General features: G+C 35.1%; 1 non-coding gene across 1 annotated transcript; it reads right to left on the reverse strand.

The window, feature by feature from the left end:
• Positions 1 to 334: 334 nt before the first annotated feature.
• On the reverse strand, positions 335 to 441 carry LOC136228279 (small nucleolar RNA R71). Its single transcript, XR_010688607.1, has one exon. It is a non-coding gene; the product is annotated as a small nucleolar RNA R71 (small nucleolar RNA).
• Positions 442 to 7,281: the final 6,840 nt, after the last annotated feature.

The following is a 7,281-nucleotide window of genomic DNA, read 5'->3' on the forward strand; positions in this document are numbered from 1 at the left end:
GGCCGGTGTAACTAATAGTGTAGTTAGACCCCGTATAAACGCAAATCAAATTGAAATTAAGCCTGCTTTGCTTAATATGTTGCAAAACAATGTAACGTTTTACGGACTACCTAACGAAAACCCTAATGCCCATTTGACAAATTTCTTAGAAATTTGTGACACTTTTAAAATTACCGATGTAATAGCTGAAGCAATCAAACTTCGCCTCTTCCCTTTCACTTTGAAGGATAAGGCAAAAATTTGGTTAACTTCTATGCCTGCTGCAACATTTGAAACTTGGGACCAATTAGCCCAAGCGTTTTTATCAAAATATTTTCCTTTAGCAAAAACCGCAAGAGTCATCAAAGAATTGACATCTTTTACCCAAAATGATAATGAAACTCTTTATGAGGCTTGGGAACGTTTTAAAGAACTTCAACGTTTATGCCCACACCACCAACTGCCAGATGCACTTTTAATGCAGACATTCTATAATGGATTAAATCCTACAACTAGAGGTTCATTAGATGCTATGTCTGGAGGGTTATTTATGAAGAAGACGTCCGCCCAAGCAAGAGAACTTTTGGAGGAAATGGCAATCAACAGCAGTATGTGGCCCGCAGAGCGTGGACATATACCAATGGCGAAACCATCATCCTCAGGTACATCATCGGTTAAAGGTATAATGAATCTTGATCCAGTTGCGATGTTACAAGCCCAATTTTCTGCTTTATCGCACAAAATTGATAGGTTTATGGCACCGTGCGATCCTAATGATCCGATCCAGACAGACATTGATTACGAAGGTATGAATGAGATAGAACAGGTAAATTTTGTCCAAGGACAAAACCAAACTACTAATCCTTATTCTAATACTTATAATCCTGGATGGAGAAATCATCCTAACTTTAACTGGAAAGATAGTAATAATAATAATAATGCAAATGCTAATCAATATCGTGTAAATAATTATCAAAATCAAACAAGAGATACGATTAGCACTTTATCTTCAAAAATCGACAAATTTATAGATGCTATGAATGGAAAGGTAAGTCATCAAGACGAAGGTTTTAAACGGATCGAAAGTAAATTCGATCAGCTTATCAAAAACCAATCATCTAGCATCCATAATTTGGAAGTTCAAATTGGACAACTTGCTAAATCAATTCCATCCCGCAAAGAGGGAAGTCTTCCCAGCCAAACGGAAGAAAATCCGAAAGAGCATGTTAAGGCTATCACTCTTCGCTCGGGGAAAAACTACTTAGGTCCGGAAATGCCCGGAAATTCAACTTTACCTGGAAATGATTTACCAAAATCCAAAGAAGATACGTTAAAACAAAAAGATACACCAATTGACTCTAGTACGAAACCTTTTGTACCAAAACCACCTTTTCCACACAGGGTCCGAAATAAGGACCATGATAAACAACTTTTATCATTTTTAGATAAACTTAAAAATTTGCATATAAATTTAACATTCATGGATGCAATTACGCAAATTCCTAACTATGGAAAATTCTTGAAAGATTTAATTTCAAAAAAGATTAGTTGGGAAGGAATTTCATCCATTTCACTTTCTGAAGATTGTAGTTCGATAGTATCAAGCAAATTACCTACTAAACTCAAAGATCCCGGATGCTTTACCATTCCGTGTAAATTGGGAAATATGGAATTCCCAAGTTGTCTTTGTGATTTAGGAGCTAGTATAAACTTGATGCCATTGTCTATTTTTGAAAAATTAGGTTTAGAAGAGGACATCAAACGTACCAATATGGTTTTGCAATTAGCGGATCAATCCACTAAAAGACCATATGGTATAATTGAAGACGTTTTAGTAAAAGTTGACAAATTTATTTTTCCTACTGATTTTGTTATCTTAGATTTTGCTTATGATGTTAATTGTCCGCTAATCTTTGGTAGACCGTTCATGAACACGGGACGTGCTCTAGTTGATGTGTCGGAAGGAAAAGTAGTTTTAAGAATAGGTGACGATAAGATCGAGTTCGATATGAATCAAGCGATGAAATATCCTATGGAGGATTTCGCCTGTATGAAGCTTGATTTAGTTGAAGAATGTGTTAATGACATTGTTCAAAGAGAAGAAATAATAGAACCTATAATGGGTGAAGAATTAGAAGATAAGGACCCAGAGCCTTTGATTCGAGAAGATGGACCAGTTCCGCCTTCAGTAGTAGTTCCACCAAAATTAGAACTTAAAGAATTACCAAACCATCTGAGATACGCTTTCCTAGGCGGAAGTGATACTCTACCTATAATCATCTCTAACAAATTAACAAAAAATCAAGAAGAAAAATTGAAAGAAGTTGTTAGAAATAGAATAGGAAGTATGGGATGGCAGATTTCAGATTTAAAAGGAATTAATCCTAGTATTGTAATGCATAGGATTCACTTAGAAGAAGATAAGCCACCTAAAGCGGATAGACAAAGACGTTTAAATCTGAATATGAAAGAAGTAGTCAAAAATGAGATTACTAAACTCTTAGACAATGGAATCATTTATCCTATTTCGGATAGTGAATGGGTTAGTCCAATCCATTGTGTACCCAAAAAGGGAGGCATAACTGTAGTAAGGAATGATGAAGGTGAATTAATACCTACGCGAACCACCACTGGTTGGAGGGTTTGTATAGATTATAGGAACCTAAATAAGGCAACTAGGAAAGATCATTTTCCTTTACCTTTCATTGATCAAATGGTCGAAAGGATAGCCGGTCATGCATTTTATTGTTTTCTTGATGGCTATTCCGGATTTTTTCAAATATATATTTACCCGGATGACCAAGATAAAACAACCTTCACATGTCCTTATGGAACATTTGCATATAGGAGAATGCCTTTTGGTCTATGTAATGCACCAGCAACTTTTCAACGTTGTATGACTGCAATTTTTAATGATTTCATCGAAGATATCATGGAAGTATTTATGGATGATTTTTCAGTTTATGGAGATTCTTTTGATGCATGTTTAAAAAACTTAGATAAAGTTCTTTCTAGATGCGAAGAAACGAATTTAGTATTAAATTGGGAAAAATGTCATTTCATGGTTGACGAAGGAATTGTTTTAGGTCATAAAATATCTGAAAAAGGATTAGAAGTAGATAGAGCAAAAACTTCAGTAATAGAAAAATTACCCCCACCAACAACTGTCAAGGGAGTAAGATCGTTTCTAGGACATGCAGGTTTTTACAGACGATTTATAAAAAACTTTTCTGTAATCTCCAAACCACTTACTAATTTGCTTATGAAGGATTCAACCTTCGATTTTAATGAAGATTGCATTAAAGCTTTCGAGACATTGAAAACAGCTTTGGTCAGTGCACCCATAATCGCTAAACCCGATTGGGATTTACCTTTTGAAATCATGTGTGATGCAAGTGACCTAGCTGTAGGATGTGTTTTAGGTCAAAGAAAGGATAAAAGATTACATGTTATATATTATGCAAGTCACAGCACAGTTAAATTACACAACAACAGAAAAAGAGATGTTAGCCGTAGTATTTGCATGTGATAAGTTTAGGTCATACTTGTTAGGATCTAAAGTTATTATTTATACAGATCACGCAACTTTACGTTATCTGTTTGCTAAGAAAGATGCAAAACCGCGTCTGATTAGATGGGTTTTGTTGTTACAAGAATTTGATATAGAAATTAAAGACAAAAAGGGAGTAGAAAACCTTATCGCCGATCATCTATCAAGACTAGAAGATGAAAACGGTCCTATAGGTGAAACTATCGGTATACGAGATGATTTCCCCGATGAACATCTCTATCAAGTAGAAAGTATCATGTCACCATGGTATGCAGATATTGCTAATTATCTTGCAACCGATATTGTTCCGGAAGGATTATCTTTCCAACAAAGGAGGAAATTTTTCTTCGATATTAAACAGTATTTTTGGGAAGATCCCTTTCTATTCAAATCATGTGGTGACGGGATAATTAGGAGATGTGTTGGAGAAAATGAATATGAATCTATAATAACGGAATGTCATTCCAGCTCATATGGAGGACATAATGGAGTTAATAAAACGGTAGCTAAAATATTGGAATGTGGTTTCTTTTGGCCTACGATGTTTAAAGACGTTGGTTCATTTATTACTCGTTGTGATAAATGCCAAAGAACGGGAAATTTAGGAAGGAAAGATGAGATGCCCCTCACAAACATATTGGAAGTTGAAATCTTCGACATGTGGGGAATTGATTTCATGGGACCTTTTCCGCCTTCCAATGGTAAAACTTACATATTAGTAGCCATTGATTATGTTTCGAAGTGGGTTGAAGCAATTGCAACCCCTACGAATGATTCTAAAGTAGTTGTTAATTTTCTTGACGATATATTTTGTAGATTTGGTTGTCCTAGATTCGTTGTTAGTGATGGCGGTACCCATTTCATAAATCGAAATTTTGATATACTTATGAAAAGGTATGGAGTACGCCACCGCGTGTCAACGCCATACCATCCTCAGTCAAATGGTCAGGCGGAGATCTCAAATAGAGAACTCAAATGGATTCTAGAGAAAACTGTTTCATCATCAAGAAAAGATTGGTCACAAAAAATCAATAATGCGCTATGGGCATACCGTACTGCATTTAAATCACCAATAGGAATGACTCCATATCGTTTAGTATATGGAAAAGCATGTCATTTGCCAGTAGAATTAGAACATAAAGCCTATTGGGCTATTAGAAAACTTAATTTTGATTTACAACAAGCAGGAAAGAAACGTTTGCTCAATTTAAATGAGTTAGATGAGTTACGTCATCTATCGTATGAAAATGCGAGGATTTATAAAGAAAGAGTGAAAAAATGGCATGATGCCAAAATCAAAGTCAAACATTTTAATGTTGGAGATAAGGTGCTGTTATTTAATTCACGGCTTCGTATATTTCCAGGAAAACTTAAGTCCAGATGGACCGGACCGTATTTAGTCGTCAAAACATTCGACTATGGTTCTTTAGAACTTGAGGAAACTAACGGCAATCGTTTGAAAGTTAATGGTAATAGATGTAAAATTTATTACGAAAATATTTCCGAAATAGGAACTAATTTCGTAACAAGATTTCCTGACATATAAATCATTTCGTTTTTCTACACATAGTTTTTATTTATTTATTATTTTTATTTTATTTTGTTTTAGATTATATCTTTTTATGTTAGAATTTTAGATATATAAAAAATATATTCAAGTCATGATTTTAATTAATTTTTAGGAATTTAATGTGAATTAGAAGAAATTTTGGAATTCTCAGTTGAGAATTCACATATTTAGAATTCTTAAGAAGATAAGGAATTTTCTGAACTTATAGAGAATTTAAAATTCTCAGTTGAGCATTGAGGTATTTCTAGTTAGCTAAGGAATTTCTGAACTTACCGAGGATATGGATTCTCGGTAGAGGAAAAAAAAATTTTTTTTTTGAGGTTTTGACGCCTGATTTCCGCAAGGAAATCAGCGTGTCGCGACCGCGGCTCAGAATCCTCGGTCGCGACACGGTGAATTTCTGCAGAAATCCGACCCTTGTTCTTCATTTTTCAGCAGACACGACTTTTCAGAAACGAAAAATTGAGTTTCTTCATTTTTAAGAGGTCTGATTTTATGCCTTTTCACTTCAAAACAACACCTCTTTTTCATCCTAGGATTTTATAAATAGGTTCTAGAGGTTCAGTTTTCTGTCACATTCTTTTCATCTCTGTCAGAACAATTCTCTGATTTTCTTACAATTCATCTACCCAGAAAATAAGTTCAGAACCTTTTTTGCTTCCTTACTCATTCCAAACACCATGACTTCTACAAACACACCATCTAAGAAAGTTGTTGCTTCACGCAATAAACATACTGATATATCAGAGCGTTATGGATGTAACTTTCCTATCTTCAATCATGATGAGGGAAGGCGCTTCTTGAGGCTTCGATACACATTCTTTGTAGGAATGCTATAAATGGATGACTTTCTTAACGATCAACTGGGAATTAAAGACGATATGAGTCGCTACATGGAACGTTTAGGATGGACCAAATTCGTTGATATGAAGTTTCCTATAATTGGAGACTGGATATTAGAATTCTTCTGTACGGTTCGTTTTGTTAACAAGCGTCGGGTGCGTCTTAGCTTTCGTCGGGATGGCAAAACTTTTACTTTTGGATATCCTGAATTACATGCTTGGTTTGGTTTTCCCTTAAAGGATAATATCAAACGTCATCATGGAAGAGACATGACATCCACTGATATTTGGCGAATGCTCACCGGCATCTGGCATTTCAATCCTAAACTTGCCTACAATCAGTCTTTTCACTCCAACTCTATGCTGTATTTGCATAAATTTCTGAGTCACAGTCTGTTCGGTCGCACGTTCAGTAGTGTCGTCCAAGAAACTGATCTTTATGTACTTGGAGATATATTTCAAGGCAACGTGGTTGATTCTTCAAAGATTCTGATGGAGGGTCTTGTTGCCGCGTCTAGATCCAAGGCTAAGAAGGTTGGATTCGGGAATATCATATGTGGAATAATTCTAGGGACCAAGGGAAGTATTTCTGTTCCTTGGAGTGATGCTGAATCTTTTCCGACGCTAGACTATGAATTTTTTTAGAATATGAAGGTCTAGTGAAACGAGTTTTTCGATCAGGCCCCAATTTTCTTTCTGCACCAGAACGTCAAGCCTTCGTACAGATGAAAATAGACCGCTATAGGGCTAAGAAAATCCCGATTGAAAGGGACGAATTTCTAGCATAACTTTGTTTATTTCGATTGTATATATGTTGTACATATTTCCAATTAATAAAACTTTCTCTTTTGCATTATATCCTGATTTTGATTATATGGTTAAACTATCATTATTTTCATTATTCTATACTAATGAATCTATTAAATGAAACTTTAATAAATTCATGACTAAGTTAAATGTAAATAAATAAGTTTTAATTCCTTAAATAAAGATTCATTAATAAGCATTTACATTTATTTTTCCATTAATAAGGATAAACCTTTGGTTTTCCTTATCATTTAATGTTTTACATTTATGTTTTTAAGTACAGATTACATTTTCAAGGAGTTCAGGATAGAATTTATCAAGAAAATACACAAAATGGAGTTAATATGCAGAATTTGGGTGATCAGGGGCTGATCCGCGGCCGAGAATATCAGATTCTCGGTAACTTCAGCGAGCAACGCAACCAATTCAGAGAAAAAATTCTCTGAAAAACGCGTACCGCGGCCGCGGATGTACGTCCTCGGTCGCGACACGCGAAGTTCATGCACTCCTTAGTCCGGATTTTTGCCTATTTT

This window comes from Euphorbia lathyris, chromosome 4 (assembly GCF_963576675.1).
Source record: "Euphorbia lathyris chromosome 4, ddEupLath1.1, whole genome shotgun sequence".
Classification (NCBI taxonomy): domain Eukaryota; kingdom Viridiplantae; phylum Streptophyta; class Magnoliopsida; order Malpighiales; family Euphorbiaceae; genus Euphorbia; species Euphorbia lathyris.